The sequence below is a fragment of the Gopherus flavomarginatus genome, chromosome 20 (genome assembly GCF_025201925.1).
Source record: "Gopherus flavomarginatus isolate rGopFla2 chromosome 20, rGopFla2.mat.asm, whole genome shotgun sequence".
Classification (NCBI taxonomy): domain Eukaryota; kingdom Metazoa; phylum Chordata; order Testudines; family Testudinidae; genus Gopherus; species Gopherus flavomarginatus.
Window position 1 is genome coordinate 15331886 of NC_066636.1, and position 25368 is coordinate 15357253.

The following is a 25368-nucleotide window of genomic DNA, read 5'->3' on the forward strand; positions in this document are numbered from 1 at the left end:
GTGCATGTGTAAGAAATTGCAGCATAATCATGTTTAGTTTGTATACATGTAAGAAACTGAAGAGTGCTCATATTTGTGAGAAAAAGAAAAGATAAAGTAACTAAAAAGCTAGAAAAGCCTATCTTGAACTAACACTACCCTGTACTGACAGAGGAGAGTTCACATGGAAATGAGACACTAATATGTATGCGTAAGAAAAACTAACCGAACATCATAAATAAGTCTGTGTAACAAAAGGAGGTTGAAGGTGTTTTGTCCAGCGCCGAAGGTGACTGCGATGAGATCATCCAGATTAGCTTTCCATTTGTAAATAATTGATCACTACTTGCTGAGTGTTTTCTCATGATAAAGATTGGTTAGACCCATCTGCTGAGTAAGCGAATCTCAGTCCAAGAAATGACAGCTCAGCTAATGGCAGTAAGAAATGAATTAGAAGAGCAGCCCATTGCACCAGTGCTGGGGATGGACATTTTGGCAGGGTTTCCAGGAAGCTATTTCCAGGCATTTTACATGTATCACAATGTGTAGCTGATCCCCCAATTTTGTTACTCCCACACGGAATCATCTCAGTGGTTGTTAAAGCAGGCAGTGCATTCAGTCAGGTGCAATTCCCAGAGTCAAGTGCTGATTTCACAGGATGGAAGAGCACAGCAGCACTGGCAGATTAAAGAGTTCTTTAAATATGAATCTTCAGGCCTTCTCTCTGCAGGCCCCTCAGATGCCCTTCCATGTCTGGAGAGAAGTCGTTCAAACTCAATCTAGGAACACAATGGAAAACACGCAGGGTTATTGTCTGGGAACCCACAACCCAAATGGGTACAACTCCAGTACTGTTGCAAAGCAAATTTTGGCCAGTAGTCCTATAGGAATTGGGCGTGTTACCAGAAACCTGGAATATCTGTCTTCCAGGATCAGTCTGTTTACAGGACTCTATGTTCTCTGTCTTTCTGAGAAGTCACAGTTAACTTCTATGTCACACCTTACAGCTATCCTGCAAAAACAGCTCCATGACAGACGCTAGTGTTTTACTGCAGGATTCATTCAATATTATCTTTATTTGTTAAGCACTGACAGGATGCTTGGAGCTGTACAAGAGATTAAAGAGACCAAGTCCCTATCCCAATGAGCTTTGCAATTTAAAAAAACAGCCAGCAATCAGACATAAAGAACTTGTAATATTTGTAATAAAAGGAGGCAGTGCTGGCTTGATTTTGAGGTGGATTTATCCGTAGGCTTTGCGGAAGCAGTGGGATTAAAATGAAAAGAAAGATGAGTGTCTGGCACACTCGAAGAGATCATAGCGGATGGCATGGAAGCAGGCACAAACACAACAGTGGAAGAAAGTAACTGAAGAACAGTGGGGCTGAAACTGCTGGTGAAGTGAAAGGGATGAGGTGGGATCTGATAAGGTACAAGATCAGGGATGTCGGCCAGAGTAGAGCCTTGAAGGTGAGGATCACAATCTGAAAGTGACTTGATACTGTAGGTCAGAGGAGTCAGTGGAGAGATCTGAATACAGGAGTGGTAGAATCCAACTGGTAAGCAAGGAAGGTGACTTTGGCTGCTGCATTGTGGGTGAATTGGAGGGAAGCAAGGTGGGGAAGATGCTAAAAAGAAACCACACCAGTTAGCATGGTATAAAAATCAGATACATTTGCTGGGGGGAAAAGGAGCCCTGAAAGGAAGAGACTAGAGTAGTCAAGCAGTCAGATCTTGTCCCTCTGATCAATCTTTGTGGATGCAGAAGAGGTCTCTTCAATGGGGTGCCAATGCGGCCCTGTTATATAGTTGAACACCAAGCCAAATTCTTCACTATGTTTGGCCATTGACGTCACTGGTCTCCCGCACTGAGCTACCAAGACAGCCTAAAAACTTTCTAAATCCCAACCACCAGACTCCTATTACCACTGCTCATCTCTCCCCTATATCCCCAGAGTTCCTGTATTGACAATCAAATGAGTATGCACACAGGAATCCAATAGCACGTCAGATGGGTTGGGCCAACCCTGAACATCTCCTTCCCAGACCGTTCTCTGATCAGGAAAGAATTCCTCTGACAATCATTACTCTTTTTCATAAATCTACTGGGGAAGGGTATGGAGGGAACAGGAGTTATGACAGTACAAGGTACTGGATTGCCGGCCCTGAAGACTTAACCCTTTGATTAACCCCAGAACAGACACACCATAGGGAGCCCTCGCACACTCAGGCCCTGCCAGCATGCCCTATCCTTTGTCTGCAGAGATCCCCCCACCTCCAACAGTGAGTGGGGAGTCCCGGATCTATGGCCCATTTAGTCACTGGCTTTTCTGCTGAGTTTACCAGCAAAGGGGAAGAATTGATGCCAGTTTGGGTGTTAATTTTTATGGTGTGATAGCTGTGCACCAGGGACTGAATCAAACCTGCCAAGTTATCTCACTCAGGTCACCCACCGGCCTGGGATCAAGAGGTGATAGTCTTCATAACCCGGTTCTCATCTCAGGCATCCCCTCTTGCATAACCAGATAATTTAATCAACAGATCTGCATATACATGGGAGACATTAAAAAAAGAGCAAAAGCCACTATGAGTCTGAACTGTGGAAGGAGCCAGAAGGTGCCATTTTACCTGATGTCGGTGAGACTGGGGCTGGTCAGGATAAGGTGATGCACGTCTTCTGCGCACCGATCAGTGTAAACATTCACACTCAGGTTCAGATGCCGGAGGGTGGAGTTTCTGGAGAGAGCAGAGCAGAGTCTCTCACAGGAGTCATCTGATAAACCATTTTCCTGGAGGCTGCATCAGAGCATTGGACAAATCCATTAGAGAAAAGCCTCTGGGCTACATTGACAGTTCATATCTAATCGCCTATGCTCATCTGAGCATCTCCCCACCATCTTCCCTGAATTGTTATTGTTGTTGTTCGTATTATGATAACGCCTAGGAATGTTGATCAGGGATCAGGGTTTCATTGTGCTCGGCATACAGCCAGGGCTGGTCAAAACAGTTCTTCAGTAAAATATTGAGTTTTATTTTTAAAAAATGGGAAAAAATTGCAAAAAAAGTGTACACTTTCCACAGAAATTAGTGGGAGGGATGGGGGGGAGGGGGACATTTTAACCAAAAAGCTGATGCTCTAGAAGACATTAGTGCCCTAAGGCAGAAGTGTCGCTGTCAGGTTAATACTTACACTAATTTCTGAATCTTGCATTGCGGGGCCTCAAGCACCTCTAACAAGGCATAGAGGCCATGGTTCTGCACTTTGTTTTTGGTCAGATCAAGACTGACGAGGGTCTGGTTCTCCTTGAGGGTGGAGGCCAGGTCGGTACAACATGCTTCTGTGAACATGTTCTTCTCTAGTCTAGAGAGCAGAAAGGAAAAGAGAGAAAAATGTGAAAGGGAGAGGGAGGAAAAGATAAAGAGGAGACGAGGAAAAAGACAATGACAAGGCAGGAAAAGGAATGAAAATAAAACAGTAGAAGAAACAGGAGGATAAAGCAAAAAGAAAAAGTACTCAGAATAATAGACAGTGGGGCAGGAGGGTGGGTGAAAGGAGTCGTGGACAATGAGTGAATGAAAGAATAGGAGAGAGGCCCCAGGAATCACCCAGATGTGAAGGAGCAGGCAAATCAGAATGAACAGAAAACAAATGAGGATGGAATGCAAGAGCCACAATGCGGAAAAAGGATGGAAGACGTAGGAGCAGAATGAGGCAGAAACAGGAAAAGGTTATGTTAGCTTTTCACTTACTACACGTTTGACGCTCCAGCACTATACACAGTGTTTTTGAGAGCCAAGCTGGTTGCATGTTGGGATGTGATCGTGTCTTTGGGACTCTAGCAGAGGGACCAATACAGTGCAATAACAGGCAGTCCCAAGAAGCGTAATGTTGAACTATGATCCAGTGTTAGACATGAGGCATCTGGTCCATGCCCAGGATGCTTGAGTACAATTGTTCCCAAACGCCTTGGCCATACTGATTGCAAAGTCTTTCCTCCCTGCTAGGTTTCTCCTTCCAATCAGGTATATCTATTTTGAATGATTTATCTTTGGATGTGTCAGCTTTGTTTGTACAAGTTGAACCTGAACTTCCTGTGTCCTGCCCACGGATTTAATCTCTCTAGGTCCCTTTAGGCTTGACTACAAACAGATCTGCACTGAAATAACTAAACTGATTTTAATTCACATCTTTCGTTAATTTGGTACAAGTCTGTGTGAACCCTGATATTTCCAAATAAAAGTACCCTATTTTGATTTAATTTAGATTGTTTTTAAAAGCGTTTGGCTAACCTGAAATAGGATATTTGTATTCTGAGATAAGAGTATCCACACATAGATGTGCTTTGAAATAATTTAATGTGAATTCATAGATTCATATAATTTAGAGCCTGAAGGGACAGCCTTACCCCTTCTGCTTAACAATCTGTCCCGACCTGTATTTAGCTCAGACACTCTGCTTCCTTCCCCAGACCTGAAGAAGAGCTCTGTGGAGCTCTAAAGCTTGTGCCTTCCACCAACAGAAGTTGATCTAATCATACTACCTCACCTACCATGTTTTCTGTGTAGTTACTTATAGACGGTGATCAGTCATCCCTTCACCTTCTCTTCGTTAAACTAGCAGACGGAGCTTCATGAATTTCTTTTCCAATCCTTTAAGCATTCTCATGGCTCTTCTCTGCCCCATCAGCCATTCCAGTATTTTGCCCAGAAACCAAGTTACGCTGACAAACCTATAATTATTTGAGTCATCCCTCTTTTAAAAATTGGCACAACATTAGCTTTCTTCCTATCCTTTGGAACTTCCCTAGTGTTCCAGGATATATTGAAATTCAACCTTAACAGTCCAGCAATCTGCTCAGCCAGTCTTTTAAAACTCTCAGGGGCAAGTTATGGATGATTTAAGAATGTCTGACTTTAGTAGCTATTAAAACTGATTCAGTTTTTCCAGTGAGAATTTGTGTAGACAAACTCTTTGTATCATTTCTGTTCTCAAAGCTGTTTGCAGCTCCTCCCAATGTACAGCGATCTCTGAATGTAATTAACATGGCCTTTACTTCCTGTTCCAAGCAATTCATTAAAATATTAAATAAAATTCCAGTCCACAGAGTAAACCACAAAGTGCCTCCTCATAACTTTATAATTGGCCATTTATCATTACCCTTCCGCCCACTTTCATGCTATATACTGTCATTTGCAATACACTGTATCAAATGCTTTACTAAAATCCTGGTTCATTATATCTACTGCATTCCTTTCATATTGATATTTGTTCAACTAATTTTGAGGGTATAGGGAAAATCCAGTATGTTATTGCAAATCTGTGAAAAATTATGCTTCTCAGCTTATGAGTGACTTGCCCCTCAATGTTTTATAAGACAAGAGGAGTTTGTATCTTAACTATTCTGAATTTGGACATTCAGAATTAACAAATTGTAGAATTACTTACAGCAATCATTTATCTCAGTACTGAAATGCAATCACCTCTGCAGTGGAGTACAGAAGCTGTATAACAGCGCACAGCAACATCACATTACAGTTTAGAGCCATTAGTGAAGACTTTGCTAACAAACTAAAACAACAGAGGGAATTTATGGAAACAGAGTTCAATAAATCCAATTAGAATTTTGACCAGGTCATGAGATTTGATACTTCTAATCTTGTGAAGGTTGCCATGGGAACTTTAATGGTCACAAGCACTCAGGAGGGACCTGAGTTTTGTCTGTCAGTAGCATTGCCCTTGCTGGGATATTGGTTGAGCAGTGACTGAAAGGGAAGAGTGCCATGCCACACAGAACGTGATCATCCCTACTTCATGCAGCATGCCAGCTTTACCTGGGAAGTCACTCATCAGGTCCAACGCTACTTAGCTTTTTGAAGATAGGACAAGGCCCCAGAACAAGACAGTACAACTGCAGGCATATCTCTTATTTGGAAATTAAAGACACTGAATTACTCTGAGGACAGACAGAAAACAAGCATGAAGTTACCTCAGGTCTTCTAGCCTACAGTTTGGAAGCTTTAGTACAGAGCAAATATTCTTCATTGCCTCATCCTTCAAATCGTTGTCTGAGAGGCTTAGGGGGAAATGAATGGAGAGAATTACAAGCTTGGACACAGAGACACATTGTGTTAGCTTCAAAGCTGAAATCCTGGGCTGAGCTTTCTCTTCAGTCCCTTGGAGCTGTACTGTTTACTAAGACAGCATGGAGCTATGGATAAGGCACGAGACTGACAAGCAGGACTTCTGGGATCCACCCTAGCTCTGTTACAAATGAAAAAGTGCAATTTGCACATGCTTAGTAGGGACTGGTAGAGCTTAACAGCTAAAATCTCCCAAGCTCCCATCCTCACTGAGCATGCTCCAGCCTCTCACCGCTCCTAGTGCTGCCCAGACAGCTCATACACCATCCCCTCAGAGCAAAACGGAGCATGTTTTCAGCTGCTCCAGGCTGGAGTGGAGCAAAAACCCAGAACTCAGAGCAAGGAACCACCCCTCAATGTCCCCCTTGTCTCCTCTGCTGGGGCTCAGGCTGCACAGAGGAGGAGGGTGCCTGATTTGAATGCAGAAAAGACAAGAACCAGACCAGGGTGAAGGAAAGAAGTAGACGGGGACAAGGAGTATGGTGAGCCTGGGACTGGAGTGGGGAGAGAAACTGGCACTGGGAGTTGTCGGGGAGACTGGCACTGGCTGAGCAAGGAGACTGGGAGCTGGTGGGGGATAGGATAGATTGGGACTGATTGCTGGGCAAAGAAACTAGACAAGCAGCTGGAGACATCTGGGGCAGGACAGTAACTGAGTTTGAATGAGGAGCATATAGAGGGAAACGAACTGGAAACCAGTGTGGGCAGAGACAGCTCAGACAAGGAGCCGGGCATCGGGAACTGGGACTGACTGGACAAGGAGACTGGGACTGGGAAGTAAAGCCTGAGTAGTGGCGCCTGGGACTGGGGAGGCAAGGAGAATGGAACTGGAACAAGGACCACGGATAGAGTAGAGACCTGACCTGACTCTGACAGGTTGGAGGAAAACAGCAAAAGAGTCTGTGCCCACTAGAGCACACTCCCCTCCAAAGTCTGGAATGGACCACAAGATTCCCGCGTCTAACCATTCCTCGGTTGTCAGCAAATAGCCATAAAATCCAGTGGCAAGGTGTCTCATCCTCCTGAGAAGCCACACAGAGGGTGACAACCTACTATTGCTATCAGTTACTCAGTTAGGTCAAGTGGCAGAGGTCTGCGCAGTGGATCGAGACCCTGCTAATAGCCTATGTGGCCGTCAGTAAGAGGCCACACAATGGGATTTCGAGGGGGGGGGCAGTCTGTTTGCTTTTTCTAAAACCTAGGAAATTACACACACACAAAACACAAACCTAAGTTAAAAGAACATTATTAAGGTTGCAAAGTCAAGCACTCAAAAGTTAGGAAATGCCAGAATTCAAGGTTGACTGTGTAATCATAATTAGCCCTGTATGCATATTCATTATGCTAGCCTGGGTTTGGTTGTATGTTACCTAATGGTGTAATCTCTGTATCAGTAACACTGTTGTCTACCTGACAGCCCTGCTGAGGCCACTGACACGTCAAGTCCCTGATATTTTAAACTTTACACATGACTTCTTTTCCTACCTCAGTTCTCTGACTTTGTGCAGCTCAGCTCTGAGTCGTTCCAGGCCCTCGTTCTGGATGAAGCAGGAATCTAGGGTTAGGCGCTGTATTTCTTCACAGCAACTCAGAACATAAGAAAGGACTGTGCAATCCACTGGCATGAGGTATAACTCTGAGAAGTCCAGGTGGGTATCTTTACCCACCACATCACACACAAGTTGTTTGTTCCGGGATTCAAACAGCAAATTCAATACATTCATCAGTCTCCTCTTCCCTTCAGGATCGTCTCTGCTCTGCAGCTCCTCACAGTTCATCTCACCGAGCCACCCAATAACTCTGTGAGTTGCCTCGGCAGAGAACTTCCCCACGTATTCCTCCAGGGACCTCCTGGTTGCAGGATGGGAGAGCCCAGCCAGGAAGCGAGAGAAGATCTCATAGTCACCTTCCTTACAGGACCTGGATTTAACCATTGTGTCTCTGAACTTGTCCTCCTTGTAATCTAGGTAATGCACGAGGGCAGCAAAGAACTCCTGGATGGTGAGGTGAAGGAAGGAGTAGGTCACCTGGGAAGTGCCCTCAGCTTGAGGGTTCTCCACCAAGAAGCCAGTGAGGAATGGAGAAAACTCCACATTGGCAACATGTAAGTGATGCGGCTGAAAGACAAGTGTGCAATCTGTGACGCCGTATTCAGCCAACCATCCGACACTTATCAATGTATCTCGCATCCTCTGAGGCTCTGGCCGCTCCTGCAAGTGATTGGCCATAATATGGGTGACGTAGCTGACAAAGAGCTGGGTCACTGTTTTGGGTGCAGGCTGTGGTCTCCCTGCCTTGGCAGTGAAGCAGGGTTTCAGGGCCGTGCATGTGATCCAGCAGTAAGACGGGTTGTAGCACAACGTGTACAGAACCTGACTGTCCCTCACATACGCAAAGGCCTCTCTGGAGACTCTCTCATCTCCAAAGAACATGGAAAAGTATCTTTCCCTTTCCTTGGAGAGGAAGCCCACGATACTGGCCACTCTATGGAAGACTCCAGCCTCCAAATTGCTCAACTTGCTGGGGCGGCTGGTGAGCAGCACAGAACATCCCTTCAGCAGAGTCTGTTTCAGCAGGCTGGCGACAATCACAGTAATTGGCTTCACATCCCCTGGAGTCATACACAGCTCATGGGCTTCTCCTCTCCTTAATTTCAAATCTGTTTTGCTCTCATCCAAGCCATCAAAGATGAAAAGCAGCTTTTCAGGGTCTTCCAGGACTCTAGAAAGCTTGTCCCGGAGGTGTGGATATGTTTGACTGAGCAGAAATTCTAGACTCATCTTTTCCTCAGTCACATCCCGGAACTTGAAGAAGAAAACAAAGGCAAATTTCTGGTAGTGCTTCCCCGTTGCCCAGTCAAAGATAAACTTCTGCACCAGGGTTGTCTTGCCCACGCCGGCTACTCCGCTCACTATCACAGACAGGGGGAGACGGTGGGATCGAAAGCACCAGCGGAAGAGTCGGTTAGGGGCGATGCGCTCCAGCTCAGCCTTTATTCTCCTCTGGAGGCGATATTCATTCAGCTCCCCAGCTGCTGCTAGGGCCTCGTGCTCCTGGTGTGTCTGCTTCTTGAATGATGGGCTGAGATGACCTTGAGCTCCACATAGCGGTTAGTGATGGGGAAAGTCTGCCCTTCAGACTGCCCTGGGGTCTTGTCTTCCTTCATCCTCTCTGTGAGATCACGGCATTTGGCTTTGTGCTCTACCTGACAAGCTGAAAGGGAGAAATACCGTTATTTTCCCTCTTCCTCATCTCATCACTGTTTATTTTATAAAGGTTAGTAAATGGAGGTTTGATAGAAAAACTTCTCCTCTAAATTGTACTCTGATCAGACAATATGGTGAGGGGATTAGGTGGAGGGATGCTCTGGACTCACTTGTTTGTTTCATCTCCTCTCTCCTCTGCTGGGCCTGATCATGAATAGTTCTGCTGGAACTCACCCTGAGTATGACAGGACACCGCTGCACTACCTGGTCTGGCTCATGTAATCCAGTAGGGAACAGAAACTTACCAGAATCCTTGCACTTGAGCAGAGGGACAGAGGCAAAGCAGAGATTCCCCAGAGACAATTTGGATACCCAGAAAAGAGTTTAAATTCTCAATAATTCTCACTTCCTTTTCTTAGCTAATAAAGCTTTAGTTTACTACAGAACTGGCTATCACTGTTGTCTCTGGCCAAAGATCTAGGTTTCAGTTGATCTGGGGTAAGTGACTGGTGTCTTGGGACTGGCAGTAACCTGATGTGGTGTGATTTCTGGTTTAAGTGACCTTTTATCACAAAGTTCAGTAGTTCTGGGTGGAGAGTCTAAGGGGACTGCCTGTGACTGTGGTAAGACTGGGATAGTGATCCAGGAGTTCACATTTGTCACTGACTTGGTGAAATCTAATCATAGAACACACCATCAGTGTGAGGTCTCTGCCCTGTTTTCTGACAGTCTGCCCTGAGGTGCACACTCACAGTCATAGACTCATAGACTCATAGACTGATAGGTCAGAAGGGACCAATCTGATCATCTAGTCTGACCTCCTGCACAAGGCAGGCCACAGAACCCCACCCATCCAGTTTTATACAACCCCTATCCCAGGACCGAGTTATTGAAATCCTCAAAAATGGTTTGAAGACCTCAAGCTGCAGAGACACCACCAGCAAGTGACCCGTGCCCCACGCTGCAGGGGAAGGCGAAAAACCTCCAGGGCACCTGCCAATCCGCCCTGGAGGAAAATTCCTTCCCGACCCCAAATATGGCGATCAGCTAAACCCTGAGCATGTGGGCAAGAGTCACCAGCTAGCACCCAAGAAGGAGTTCTCCGCAGCAACTCAGTACCCATGAGCCACTTCAGACAGCCTGACAGGGTTTGCCCCCTCCTAGTGCTTCCTGGGACACAAAACCCAGGGGAGCAGGCAGGAGGCAGGGCTATGGTCTATACTGCACACCAGAGCTGGTTGGGCACACGGGTATACACTGCATCCCTTGGAGAGGGGAAGCAGAAGACATGCTCCCCCCGCAGGGTGTGGAACTCCAAGAGGAACTGTGCCTCACTGAAGCACAACACCTCTCAGAGCTCTCACTGGGGCCAGCAGTCTCCACACTGCCCCCAGAGCAGGCCTGTGCTGGAGCCCTTCTTGGCTTGACAAGAGACAGCGTTGGCAGAGTTAAGTGCTGTTCAGTTCCCTCACGGTACCTTTCAGTTCTGGGTCGAGGGTGTGTCCCGATTCATTCAGGAGAATTTCCTGTAACAGATTGTGACCTAAACAGAGAGAGAGAGACAGACTGCGCTGTTAGCTGGCATGGAAGAGTGTACCCAATCTTCGTATGTTAGCAGCTCGAATAGATCCAGTCCATCTCTGAATTCCCCCTGTGGGGCTCCATGTTTTGAATATCAGGACCTGTAGGCTAATGAGATCTCAGCAACATCACACCCAAAGAACCATTGTGTTGCCTTCCCCTACTACTGGTTGCTCTATCTGGTACCTCACATTCCCCTGTATTCCCCCATCCATCTCCTTCCTGCTCCCCACATTCCTCTGCCTCTGTGATGGAGTGCTGGGCAGCAGCAGATGGACCAGAACTTCAATCACTGGATCGCCAATCCAATCACCCCAGACTAAACCTGGGGGGCAAAGCTGTGCATAATTGATAGATTGGAGATGGGCTGGATTAGCCCAGAAGTAAAAAAGGCCCAGGAAGGGAGTGCTCGAGGGGCAAAGGGGGAAGAGGGTAACTAGCCTGTGGATAGAGGGGAAGCGGTGGATATGGTATATTTTGACTTTACTAAGGCTTTTAATATTGTCTTACATGACCTCAAAAACAAACTAAGGAAATACAACCTAGTTGGTGCTACTATAAAGTGGGTGCATAACTGGTTGGAAAACCATTCCCAGAGAGTAGTTATTGGTGGTTCACAGTCATGCAGGAAGGACATAGCAAGTGGGGTCCCACAGGGATCAGTTCTGGATCTGGTTCTGTTCAATATCTTCATCAATGATTTAGATAAAGGCATAGAGTACACATAAAGTTTGTGGATGATGCTAAACTGGGAGGGGTTGCAAGTGCTTTGGAGGATAGAATTAAAATTCATACTGATCTGGAAAAAGTGGAGAAATGGTCTGAAGTAAATAGGATGAAATTCAATAAGGACAAATGCAAAGTGCTCCACTTAGGAAGGAACAATCAGTTGCACAGCTACAAAATGGGGAATGGCTGCCTAGGAAGGAGTAGGGCAGAAAGGATCAGGGGTCATAGTAGATCACAAGCTTAATATGAGCCAAAAGAGTAACATTGTTGGATGTATTAGCAGGAGTGTTGTAAGTAAGATACAAGTAGTAATTCTTCCACTCTACTCTGTGCTGATTAAGCCTCAGCTGGAGTATTAGGAAAGATGTGGACACATTGGAGGAAGTCCAGAGAAGAGCAACAAAAATTATTAAAGGTCTAGAAAACATGACCTATGAGGGAAGATTGAAAAAATTGGGTGTGTTTAGTCTGGACAAGAGAAGACTGATGGGGGACATGATAACAGTTTTCAGGTACATAAAAGGTTGTTACAAGGTGGAGGGAAAAGAATTGTTCTTCTTAACCTCTGAGGATATGTCAAGAAGCAATGGGCTTAAATTACAGCAAGGGTGGTTTAGGTTGGACATTAGGAAAAACTTCCTGTCAGGGTGTATAAGCACTGGAATAAATTACCTTGGGAGGCTGTGGAATCTCCATCATTGGAGATTTTTATGAGCAGGTTAGAGAAATACCTTTCAGGGATGGTCTAGATTATACTTAGTCCTGCTTTGAGTGCAGGGGACTGGACTAGAAGATTTCTCGAGATCCCTTCCAGTTCTACGATTCTATGATTCTATGAATTGAGAGCTACACTGAAAATATGTTCCTAAAGTCTATATCAAGGCAGAGTTGACAAACAGGTTTTCTGTCAGATCACAGATGTTTATTTACCTGTCCACATGTAAATTAAACATTGTAAGCCGAGACAATAGAAGCTCCATTTACATATGAAGTCAACAGGGTGGCAGTTCACCAAAGAATAAATTATGGGGGTTGTCCTGACTCTAGGGACAAACAATAAACTTTGGAAGATATAAGAAGTCAAGCAAGTAATTGTGCAGTGTGATTGCTGTGATGTGTCATTCCATATTCTTTACGAAAATATGCTTATGATAGGAATATGACGATAACTGAGATATACTCTATGCTGTTCCTTGGGGACAGCAGACCTGGCATCACTGAGAGTGCTCAGTGGAGGACAGTCTGGACACTCCAGGGGGATGCTTCAAAGAGACTCAGGAAGTGGGGTGCACCTAGTGTTAGCCTGCAAGGCAATGTAAGGGCTGGCATAGCCTAGAGGCGATTGCTAGGGTGGCAACAGGCTGGTGGTGTCAAGGAGCTGACACCCAGTTAAGCACAAACAAGACTCCCTCACGCTGGAGGCAGGGGGGTGATTTACAGTCCTGGGTACCTTAAGAACCATCACATGTGGATCTTGGCATACATGCCCAGATAGCTGTGTCACGGCCAGCTTTGGCACCAGTGCGGACACAGGGCATGACAGCATCGTAATGTGGTCACACTAACTGGGATTGTTTAGTCTGCAGAAGAGAAGAATGAGGGGGGGATTTGATAGCTGCTTTCAACTACCTAAAAGGGGGTTCCACACAGGATGGATCTAAACTGTTCTCAGTGGTACCTGATGACAGAACAAGGAGTAATGGTCTCAAGTTGCAGTGGGGGAGGTTTAGATTTCACTAGGAGGGAAGTGAAGTACTGGAATGGGTTATCTAGGGAAGTGGTGGAATCTCCATCCTTAGGGTTTTTTTTTAAGGTCAGGCTTGACAAAGCCCTGGCTGGGATGATTTAGTTGGGAATTGGTCCTGCTTTGAGCAGGGGGTTGGACTAGATGACCTTCTGAGGTCCCTTCCAACCCTGATATTCTGTGATTCTATGTCAGTGATTTTCAAACTTCTGTACTGGTGACCTCTTTCAAATAGCAAGCCTCTGAGTCTGACCCCCACTTATAAATTAAAAACAAATTTTTATATATTTAACACCATATTAAATGCTGGATACAAAGCAGGGTTTGGGGAGGAAGCTGACAGCTCATGACCCCCCAATGTAATGGAGTCAGGACCCTCTGAGGGGTCCCGATCCCCAGTTTGAGAACCCCTGCAGGGTGAGTTGAGCTACCACAGGTTAAATTTCCCCATGCTTAGCGTGCAGTGAAGACATAGCTTAGGATTAATTAACTAACCCCACAGAACACAGCCCTGATCTGAGGGCTTGACAAGGAAGAGCTTGTTGTGAAGAACATAGATTCCCATGGATTTCCCCAGTTGACTTGTTCCCCACTCCGTGCGATGGGTACGTTACCATTCTGAATTATTTCATCCATCATCCCATGGAGATTGGGGTGAGCCCACCTGCTCTGCAGAGCAAACAGACACTCCCAGAGACCCAGCCTCACGGCAGAGCTCACAGTGAAAATATCACGGACTAGCTTCTCTGCGGCACTAGTTGAGTCATGGTTCTTCTCCCAGTCACTGTAATCCTAAAACACAGAGGGACACAAGAGATGGAAGAATCAGGAACAGCCTGCAGTGGCAATGAGGGTGGGGAAGCTTCTATAACTAATCAGAAGAGTGACATAGAATCATGGTTATGGAGGACAGAAAGGGACTTAGATAGATCATCTAGTACAGTCTTTGGCACTGACACAGGGATCAGTATTATCTAAACCATCCCCAAGAGGTGTTTGTCTAACCTGTTCTTAAACACCTCCAATGATGAAGATTCCACAACCTCCCTAGGTAATTTGTTCCAGTGCTTAACCACTATGACAGTTAGGAAGTTTTTCCTAACGTCCAACCTAAACCGCCCTTGCTGCAATTTAAGCCCTTGCTTCTTGTCCTATCCTCAGTGGTTAAGGAGAACAGTTTGTCACCCTCCTCTTTACGACAACCTTTTACATACTTGAAGACTGTTATCATGTCCCCCTGCAGTCTTCTCTTCTCCAGACTAAACAAACCCTTTTTAAAAAATCTTTCCAAGTAGGTCATAGTTTCTAGACCTTTAATTATTTTTGTTGCTCCCTTCTTGACTGTCTCCAATTTGTCCACATCTTTCCTAACAAGTGGTACCCGGAACTGGAGCCAGTATTCCACTTGAGGCCTTATCAGGGGTCCCTAACATTCTTTGGCCAAGGGCTACTTCCTAAAAGTGACCATCTGGACAGTTGGGCCATGATTATAAGAGCAACAAAAGGCTCCATCATAGCAGAGTGACCTGGTGGTGGAGTAAAGGCTGCATGTGGCACTGATAGACCATCCCCAGCTCTCATTCCCCAAATCAACCGAGACTGGGGACACTGAAGCATTTCCATTGCTAGGAGAGGGGTGGGGCAGGGGTCCTACTCTTACAGAGCCCCCTAGTGGCCTCCTCAGGAATTATAATTAATGGAACAGAATTAATGGATTGTTTCTCTTTCAGAAAACACTCTTGCATGCAGAGACAAAGCCAACCCATGCCTGCTGTAGTTGAAAGGGAGCTTGAGACACAAGGCCTTGTATCAGAGCTCAGTATAAGGCCTGAGGCCTGAACTAAAGTTGTGGTCAAGCCTTCCTAATATAAAGCAAAGTTAGCAAGATACAGGCTGAGCGCAGAAGTTAGGCTCTGCCTGTGCACAGGCTCATGTTAGGATATACATATTCAGGCCTGTCTGCAAAGGCCTATACTTTAAGAATTTAGGTGTATTTTTATCACTTAGTTAGTTATAGAGGTATACAAGAAAGAATCAAAATCACAGTCTGCCGGTGTAAGGGCCTTTTCTCACTGTGACAGTCTAAGGCCCTGTTCTTAGGCCTTTGGCTAAGCAGCAGAGGCAGCCATAAGCTGGGAAGTGAACGGTCACATCCTCACATTCCAAACTAGTCACATTGAAATCTGGGGCTCTTAGAAAGGTGACCCAATTTATCACCTCTAGAGAAAGGGAAGAGGCTAAAAGATTTAAGGCAAACTTAGTTTGATAGCATCCTGTCTGGCAAGAACTCACTTCTCAATAGCTGGGGTGTAAAATCCTCATTTCTGTATTGTTCTATCACTGTAGTCTCCACTTTCCTATTGTTTGTCTGTATAATTTCTGTCTGGTTCTGTGATTATTCCTGTCTGCTGTATAATTAATTTTGTTGGGCGTAAACCAATTAAGATGGTAGGATATAATTGGTTAAATAATCATGTTACAATATGTTAGTGTAAGCAGAGTCAGGATGAGCTCTACCCTGACATCTGGTGGTGAATTATGGGAAGTGCGGAAAGAATGTCACAAAGTGTGAAATCTCAGGTATTTGCATGGGTACACCCAGCATAGCCCAAGGCAGCCTGGGATGGTTATTTTAACAGCTCTGGGATCCCCAATGTCTTTGTTATTGGGGCAGGATAAATAAAGTGTTGCCACCTGATTATGTGAATGAGGAACTATGAGACTGCTTTATGACAGAGGTGTCTCAATATAAATTAAGTGACACTTGCTAGACAAGGGACATGAGTTCCAAAACCCAGTGAATTGAGAGAGGGTGGGGACTGGTGTGTGTGCCTGATGGTTTGGGCCCCTTTTGAGGGCCTGGAACACCAATTGCACATCCCCCTCTCTCCACTGTAAAAGAGTAGAGCTGATTTTGATTCTATTAGGAGTCCATCTAGAGACTGCTGAGCTGAATTCATGTTGGGCCAGTGGTGCACCAGGGCTCCCCTACTAAGAGCTGAAATTGCTGAAAGAGCTGAGCTGAGATCACTGAGTGCTGTGTTAACTAGGGGGGAGCCTGAAGACCTATTGTTAAGCAGCTGGCAGAGCGGAGCAGTTTGCAGCGTGGTGGAGCAGCCCACGGAACGGTGAGCTGAGTGGAGCGGTTTGCAGGGACGGCTGGAGGAGCGGCACAGCTGGTGTAGTGGAGCTGGTCGTGGTGAAGACTGCAGCAGAACTCCACGGAGAGGCGGAGCAGTTGGCCTTGGCCCATGTAAGGTGCCCCTTAACACCTTGTGTGGACTACCCCCCCCCCATTTCCACCCAGGCTGGGGGGGTAAAACTCTGCAGATAAACTTTTGAATTCTGGGGTGGCACTGACCAGAGATTTTCGGGTTGTTGGACTTTGGGGTGATTGGGCTTAAGACCCTAAGGGGGAAAGGACATTGCCAAACGTACTTGGAGGTGGGTTTTTGCTTATGGTTTGTGTTATAATCCTGTTTGTGGTGTTTCTCCAACGTGATGCCGCATTGTTTCCTTCCTTTATTAAAAGAATTTTGCTAAACTCAGACTCTGTGCTTGCAAGAGGGGAAGTATTGCCTCCTAGAGGCGCCCGGGGGTGTGGTATGTGAGTGTCCCAGGTCACTGGCTGGGGGCTCGAGACAGTTATGCATTGTGTTATTGAAACGGAACCCCTGGATACGAACCCGGCCCTTGTTGCTGCCAACTCAGAGGGGCAGAAGGGTTACATTAGGATTGGTTAATTAAATTTAAAAAATGATTGGTTAAGATATAGCTAAGCAGAACTCAAGTTTTACTATATAGTCTGCAGTCAATCAGGGAGTAAGGGGGGAATGGGAACAGGGAATGGGAACAGGGACACAGGCAAGGCTCTGTGGTGTCAGGGCTGGGAAGGGAGACTCTGAGGAAGGAAACTGGAATCATGCTTGCTGGAATTGTTTGCACCTTCGGACTTCGTGTATTGTTGCTCTCTGTTCATGCGAGAAGGACCAGGGAAGTGAGAGGGTTAAGGAATAAGCCCTCTAACAGCTCACAGAATCTGGCAAGAACAGGGCTGGTTTTCATGAGCAGTGCTAGGCACAGGACACTCACGCAAACACAGTCCAGAAGGGTGGCACCAGAACACCCTGATACGAAGGATGATACAAATACTCCTCAAAGCTGATACAAGGAAACACTGACCCCCAGTGTGATGGACAGAAATGTTTTGATCAAACCAACAAGTACAAGGTAATGGGTGGTAATAAACCACCTTAGGGGGCAGTAACTAACTTTGTCAGAGGGATAATATGTAGCTTGTTTGTATCGGTGTGTAAAGAGGTATCTCAGAGGCAGGGGCGGCTCCAGGTACCAGCGCAGCCAGCACATGCCTAGGACGGCAAGCCGCAGGGGGGCAGCCTGCCAGTTGCTCTGAGGGCGCCAGTCAGGCAGACTTTCTGCGGGAGGTCCGCCGGTCCCACGATTTCGGCAGCAATTCAGCAGTGAGTACGCCGAAGGCACAGGACCAGCAGATTACCCGCAGAACTATCATCTAATCCGCGTGACCGGCAGACCTCCAGCAGAAATGCCGCCGAAGGCTGTCTGACTGCCGTGCTTGGGGCGGCAAAAAATATAGAGCCGCCTCTGTTCAGAGAGAGTGTCTTTGCCTGGCCTAGGGGAGTGGAAAGTCCTGTCACCGGCTGAGCTGTGTCCATTGTCACACGCACACATGTCGTAAGTATACCTGTAGCAAGTATAGGGCAGTAGTGCTATGCTTTGTCGGCAATAAACCTGGCCGAGTGCCTTCACTTCTAAAGGGTCTGTGCTTATTGGGCAATTCAATCGGAGCCTGCTGTACGGGCTAGCTGGCCAGAGCCATTGCAGCACGCCGAGAGAGCACACACACAGCCAACATCTGACCACAGCTGCCAATAGTAGGGGGTGGAGGAGGGAGTAGAGTGAGGGCATCTGGCGTCAGCAGTGTTACTGAGCATGCTTAGTCCGTATGAGCATGCTTAGAACAAACCAAGCAGAAGTTCCTGAAGCCTGTTATTATCATAGAATATCAGGGTTGATTGGGACCTCAGGAGGTCATCTAGTCCAACTCCCTGCTCAAAGCAGGACCAATCCCCAACTAAATCATCCCAGCCAGGGCTTTGTCAAACCTGACCTTAAAACCTCTAAGGAAGGAGATTCCACCACCTTCTTAACCCATTCCGTAACCCATTCCAGTACTTCACCACTCTCCTAGGGAAAAAGTGTTTCCTAATATCCAACCTAAACCTCCCCCACTGCAATCTGAGACTGTACTCCTTGTTCTGTCATCTACTGCCATTAAGAACAGCCAAGCTCCATCCTCTTTAGAACCCCACTGCAGGTAGTTGAAGGTTGCTATCAAATCCCCCTTTGTTCTTCTTTTCTGCAGACTAAATAATCCCAGTTCCCTCAGCCTCTTCTCATAAGTCATGTGCTCCAGCCCTCTAATCATTTCTGTTGCCCTCCGCTGGACACTTTCCAATTTTTCCACATCCTTCTTGTAGAGTGGCGCCCAAAACTGGACACAGTGCTCCAGATGACGCCTCAGCAATGCCGAATAGAGGGGAATGATCACGTCCCTCAATCTGCTGGCAATGCCCCTACTTATACAGCCCAAAATGCCTACTTAGCAATGAGGGCACACCATTGACTCATATCCAGCTTCTCGTCCACTGTAATCCCTAGGTCCTTTTCTGCAGAATGCATATATGGCTAGGGTGACCAGATGTCCCGATTTTATAGGGATAGTCCTGATTTTTGGGTGTTTTTCTTATATAGGCTCCTATTATCCCCCACCTCGTCCTGATTTTTCACATTTGCTATCTGGTCACCCTATATATGGCTAGCAGCAGCCCTAGACTCTCTCCTGTCCTGGAAAAAGACAACTCTGTGTTTGCAAACCCTATCTGCCCTGATATCCAAGGACAAGGATTTTCTAGGGAAATGAGAATGTCAGCTTGGGCAGCTTTAGCCAGGGGTCCATTGTTATATGGAGGGCGCAGTACCTGGGCCTGCTGAGCAGTGATGATGCGTCTGCTGGTGAGTTCCTGCAGCACAATGGGAATGTCGTTCTCTATGACATAGACCATGTCGGGTCGGAAGTGCTCGCTCAGCTTCCTCAGCTGCCAAGGGCTATAGTTTTCCATATGTTTGCTGAAGGCTTTGACTTCACCTGTGGAGAAGACCAGCACTTAAGACACCGTGGCGCATACTGACTGGCATGGACCCATGCCCATTCTGTGATCTCTAATCCCAGAGCTCAGGTCCTCTGGCTGTGGGGGCTGAGCTCTACTGCTTGGTCCATAATGAGATGTCACAGTGGGTGATGCAGTAGGGGAGCTACACAGATACTCTACTCCCAGCTTTTGCCCAGATTAGACTATCTGATGTATAAAAAATCTTAGAAGTGGCTCGTAGCTAAGGCTGTAGTTTGTACAGCACCTAGCACAATGGTCTGGGGATCCATGACTGGGGCTCCTAGGTGCTGCAGTATACAGATAATGAATAAGGCTAATATTTTGTCACGGAGGTCACAGAAGTCACGGAATCTATGACTTCCAAAGACCTCTGTGACTTCAGCCCCAGAGCTGCAGGGTCCCGCTGCCTCCTGCAGTGGCAGGGAGCTGAGAGGTACCCCCACCCCCTGAGGCAGCAGTGCCCCCAAGCCAGGGTTATCGTGCAGCTCACTGCCCACTGCGGCAGCAGGGGTCCCTGGAAGCTCCCGGCTGCTACCATGGTGCAGGAGTATGCCTGCAGCTCCCCTCCACCGCCGTGCTGCCATGGGGCAGGGGCATCCCAGCAGCTCCCCACTGCCGCCATGGGACAGGGGGGATTCCCACAGCTCCCCACCACTGGGGAAGGGGCAGAGAGACCCTGAAGCTCCCCTCCACCACAGGGGAACCCTAGATCTCTGAGCCCCAGCAGATGGTGGGAGCCTCAGAGCTCCCAGCCACCCCACAGCTGCTCAGTCCCTTCGCATTTTATCATGGATATTGTTAGTAAAAGTCAATGACAGGTCACAGGCTTCCATGAATTCTTCTTTATTGCCTGTGACCTGTCCGTGACTTTTACCAACAATATCCATGACAAAATCTTAGCCTTAATAATAAATAATACTCATAGTTGCCCCAACCAGATATTCTGAAATCAACATGAGATCAGCTACTGAGCACCAAACTCCCTTCTGCCCCCTGGTTTTTCACAAAGGCATCCCTCTTCCATGCCCCACGTAAAAAGATGTGTCTTGCAGTGGAGGGCCCCTCACAGGGAGTGTTCAGCTGCCAGCCCCCTCTCTTTTAAACCAAGGGGGACCAGCTCAGGCGTCTCTGCCTATAACCGCTCTGCCAATCTGGTACAAGGAGAAAGGGGGTCCCTCAAGCAGCAAGGTCCCAACCCCACCTAGGAGTTCACACATCAGATCCAGCACCTTACATTATTCAACCACAAACCAATCAGTAGCCAGAACAGATCAGACCACGAATAAAAAATGCTGCCACCGAGGAGCATCGCCTAAGAGATGGACTGCTGCATTCTGCACCCTTCGGCATAGTCCCTTAGGAGGAAGCGCTGTAAGGAATGGGGCAGGGCAGGGCTATGGCAGTGAGGCTGAGCTCTACTGCAGAAGCAGCACCACTTTGTTCATGATTCATAGATTCCAAGGCCAGACGGGACCACTGTGATGATCCAGTCTGCCCTCCGGTACGATGCAGGCCACAGAATTCCCCCAAGTAATTCTTAGGGCAGAAAAACATCCAGTCTTCATTTACACAGCTCATGGTAAGTTGTTCCAGTGGGTAATTACTCTCACTGTTAAAATGCGCATCTTATTACCAGTCTGGATGTGTCCAGCTTCAACTTACAGCCATTGGATCCTGTTAGACCTTTCTGTGCTAGACTGAAGAGCCCATTATTAAATATCTGCTCCCCATGTAGATACTTATAGACTGTGATGAAGTCACCCCTTCACCTTCCTTTTGTTAAACTAAATACACCTCTACCCCGATATAACGCTGTCCTCGGGAGCCAAAAAATCTTACCGCGTTATAGATGAAACTGCGTGATATCGAACTTGCTTTGATCCGCCCGAGTGCGCAGCCCCGCCCCCCGGAGCACTGTTTTACTGTGTTATATCTGAATTTGTGTTATATCGGGTCACGTTATATCAGGGTAGAGGTGTAGATTGAGCTCCTTGAGTAAATCACTGTCAGACCTACAAATCAATTTTCCCTCTCTTGGGATTGACACCTCCTCCTCAATTATTGGGAGTGGACCACATCTACCCTGACTGAATTGGCCTTCAACACTGGTTCTCCACTTGTAAGGTAACTCCCTTCTCTTCATGTGCCAATATATATTTATGCGTCTATCTGTAATTTTCACTGCATGCATCTGAAGAAGTGGGTTTTTTTACCCACGAAAGCTTATGCCCAAATAAATCTGTTAGTCTTTAAGGTGCCACCAGACTCCTCATTGTTTTTGTGGATACAGACTAACAAGGCTGATACTTTACTATCAGACCTGTTTTCTAATCCTGTAATCATTCTCATGACTCTTCTCTGAATCCTCTCAAATTTATCAACATCCTTCCTGAATTGTGGACAGCAGACCTGGACATAGGAATCCAGCACTGGTCATGCCAATACCATCTACAGAGATAAAATAACCTCTCTCCTCCTACTCAAGAGTCTCCTGTTTATGCATCCCAGGATCGCATTAGCCTTTTGTGCCACACCATCACACTGAGAGCTCGTGTTCAGCTGATTATCTACCATAATCCTCCAAATCATTTTCAGAGTCACTGCTTCCCCGGTAATAGTCCCTCATCCTGTAAGTACAACCTACATTCTTTGTTCCTATATGTATACATTTAGCCATGTTAAAAGGCATATTGTTTGCTTGCACCAAGCCTACCATGCTGTGTCCTCTTCATTATTTACCACTCCCCCAGTTTTTGTGTCATCTACAAACTTCATCAGTGATGATTTTATATTTACTTCCAGGTCATTGATAAAACTGTCAGCATAGGGCCAAGAACTGATCCCTGAGGGACCCCACTAGAAACACAGCAGCTGGATGATTACCCACTTACAACTGCATGCTGAGACCTGTTAGTTAGCCAGCTTTTAAGCCATTAACTGTGTGCCATGTTAATTTTCTATCTTTCTAGTTTTTTAATCAAAATATCATGAGGTAGCAAGTCAAACCCTTACGGAAGTCTAATTATATTACATCACCACTATTACCTTTATCAACCAAACTTGTAATCTCATCAAAAAAGGTATCAATTTAGGTTGACAGGATCTCTTTCGCATAAACCCACGTTGATTGATATTAATTATATTACTTTTCTTTAATTCTTGATTAATAAAGAGATAGACCCATAAGTTACACTCACCTTCAGTCACCACAGGCCTTTGTTTGGAAGCCATTTTATTCCCTCTGTGCCGTTGTCTCTCTGGAAAGTTTACAGAGAGGAAAACGTACATCAGACAGAGGCAGGGAGATCATTTCGCTCTACAGCTGAGACAGTCTCACATTTTGTTCTTAGTGTTTTACATCTTCGGAGAAATCTATGAAGACAGTTGATGCCCTCCATAAAGGGCTCCTGTCTCTGAGTTAATAACACTCAGCATCTATGTCGGGATTCTCCTTCACGAACCTCAGAGAGCTCTATGAAGCTCTACAAATCGCAGTATTGCTAACCCCAAACGTTCAAAACCTATAAGATTGGCTCAGACATGATGGAATTAAAAAAAGATGACATCATGGGTTTGGTCTGCTTGCGGGTTGCTGACCGTCTCCCACCAGCCCCACCGGGTGTGACAGGCAACTCTCACACTTAGGCAGTTTCAGCCGCAGGGGTGATGGAGCCGGAATGTGCCAGAACAGCATTCTGGCATTTGTGCCGCATGGAGGCTGCCATTTTGCTTGCACAGTGGCATCCTCCGCACAACATGTCCTTGCACTCAACACACATGCAAGGTCACGCTGCATGGAGGGTGCCATTTTGTGGAGGAAAATAGCACCTTCCACACAGCGTGACCTCACACCTGTATGTGGGGTCGCCCCGGCGGGGACATTCTGGTGCCGTACAGTCCATTCGGGATACAGCACTAGCTTTCAGCTACTGCTGCAGGAGCTCTCATTAAAGGATCCACCCACAATTGAGACTCCATTGTGCTGGGCACTGCACAAACACATGGTACGAAGCAGGGTACATCTGCACTGCAGCAGGAGGTGTAATGTCCAGCTTAGATAGACCTACATGTGCTAGCCCTGAGCGAGCTAGTGCACTAAAACTAGAAGTGCAACCAGTGAGTGGTAACACAAGTTGGCCATCTGAGTACATCCTGTCTGAGCCCTGCGGTATGTTCCTGGGTAGCTCGCCTGTGCCCCTGCAGCTACACTGCTGTTTTTAGCATGCTAGCTCAATCAAAGCTAGTGGAGGTACTTCTCATAATCCAATGCTAAGCACCGTGATGAGGGAGCTGGAATTTAGACCCACCAGACTCGTCTCCAGGCCCCCAGACAGCCATTAGATGGGAATAACTTTTAATCCTAGTTGTGCTGGGTAGGAATCAAACCGGAAACCTGCAGGTGAAAGGCTCCATAGTGTTTGACCAATGAGTCAACCAGTACCTGTTGGGGCCAATGTGTTTGCCACCTTCTGGCAAGATAACTTTGTTAAATCAATGTGGGTTCTGACTGCACTGGGGTTTGACTGGAGAACTGTGGCCTACAGAATGCTTTACATTAAATGGTCCATCCTAAATAGAATGTTTCCATTCCCTGTCATTCCCTTTCATTTGCTCTAAATCAATGGTCAAATCTATCCAAGTGTCACCCCATGCACTTCCCTGGGCTCATGTAACCCAGTGATGAGTGTGTATCTCATGTTCCCACTGTGCTGATCTGCAAAGGATACGAGGTGTTACAGGCCCCAGCTACAACACTTTGGACCTGTCCTTGGTCATGCTTTTAGCTCTGGAGGTCCCTGGTTCAGTCCTTGGTGTGTTGGCCAACATAGCGACCATCACACTTACACCAGGGGAGGACGAAGTTCCTGGTACCTGTGATCACCTCTGTTGTGAACAAGTGAAAACTGGGCCTGGTTTCCCCTGCCACAGCTGTGTACACATGTATAGTGTGTGCAAATACTTCCCAGGTGTATGTGTCATAAGACAACTCTGAGTTGATAGGGTTTGCAGTCATTGTGCACGGGTGTAAGAGATATACACAGAAAAAGACAAAGGAGAATTAGGTTTATTGTTGCCCTGCAGCCCAGGAGCAGGAAGCTCCAGCACAAGGGATGCTCCAGGGCAGGCTGGAGCAGAATGGCATGTGGGCCGTATGTGGAGAAAAAAGCCCACAGGGGCCATTGCAACCATGGTGCAATTTAAAGCAGCACCTCAGGGCTACCTTAATCTATCCTGGGGCCCAATCTGCTCTTGTTAGCCTGAAAACCACCTCCACTCTGTCCTGGTGCCAATGCTGGCAGCAGCCCTGGGCTAAATGCTCCTTGTTATCCTAAATTCCTTTCTAGCCCACATGGCTGGTGTCATCTCTCACCCTGGCTTTGCCCCAGTTTAACTCTGTTCTCTCCAGTGATGTTACCCCTGATTTACATCGGTGGGGAAGCAAGCCCAGTAGTTTACTCTTTTCCCACCATTTCTCCTTTTCCTGCAGTTTCTCACTCTGCACTTGGACCTTGTGCTTCCCCTTTACCATCTCCTCCTGCAGTGCATCTGCACAGTTCTAGAGGTGAATCTCTCTGTCTCTGAGAAAACTCCCAGAGCTCAGGACTTTGGGGGGAATCATGTTTTGTTTTCCAAATGGTAAAGAAAAACCCCAGGGGCTAGATCGTCCCAGTTTGTGCCATAGGGCATGGAAAGATGATTTGCATGGGGGGTTGCCCGTTGTAACCTGCTCTCCCCACACAGATTTTCTCTGCCCTTCAGGAGCCAGTCCCAGCAT

General features: G+C 46.7%; 1 pseudogene; it reads right to left on the reverse strand.

Moving 5' to 3' along the window:
• Positions 1 to 676: 676 nt before the first annotated feature.
• LOC127038395 (NACHT, LRR and PYD domains-containing protein 12-like) lies at positions 677 to 25122 on the reverse strand (annotated as a pseudogene).
• Positions 25123 to 25368: the final 246 nt, after the last annotated feature.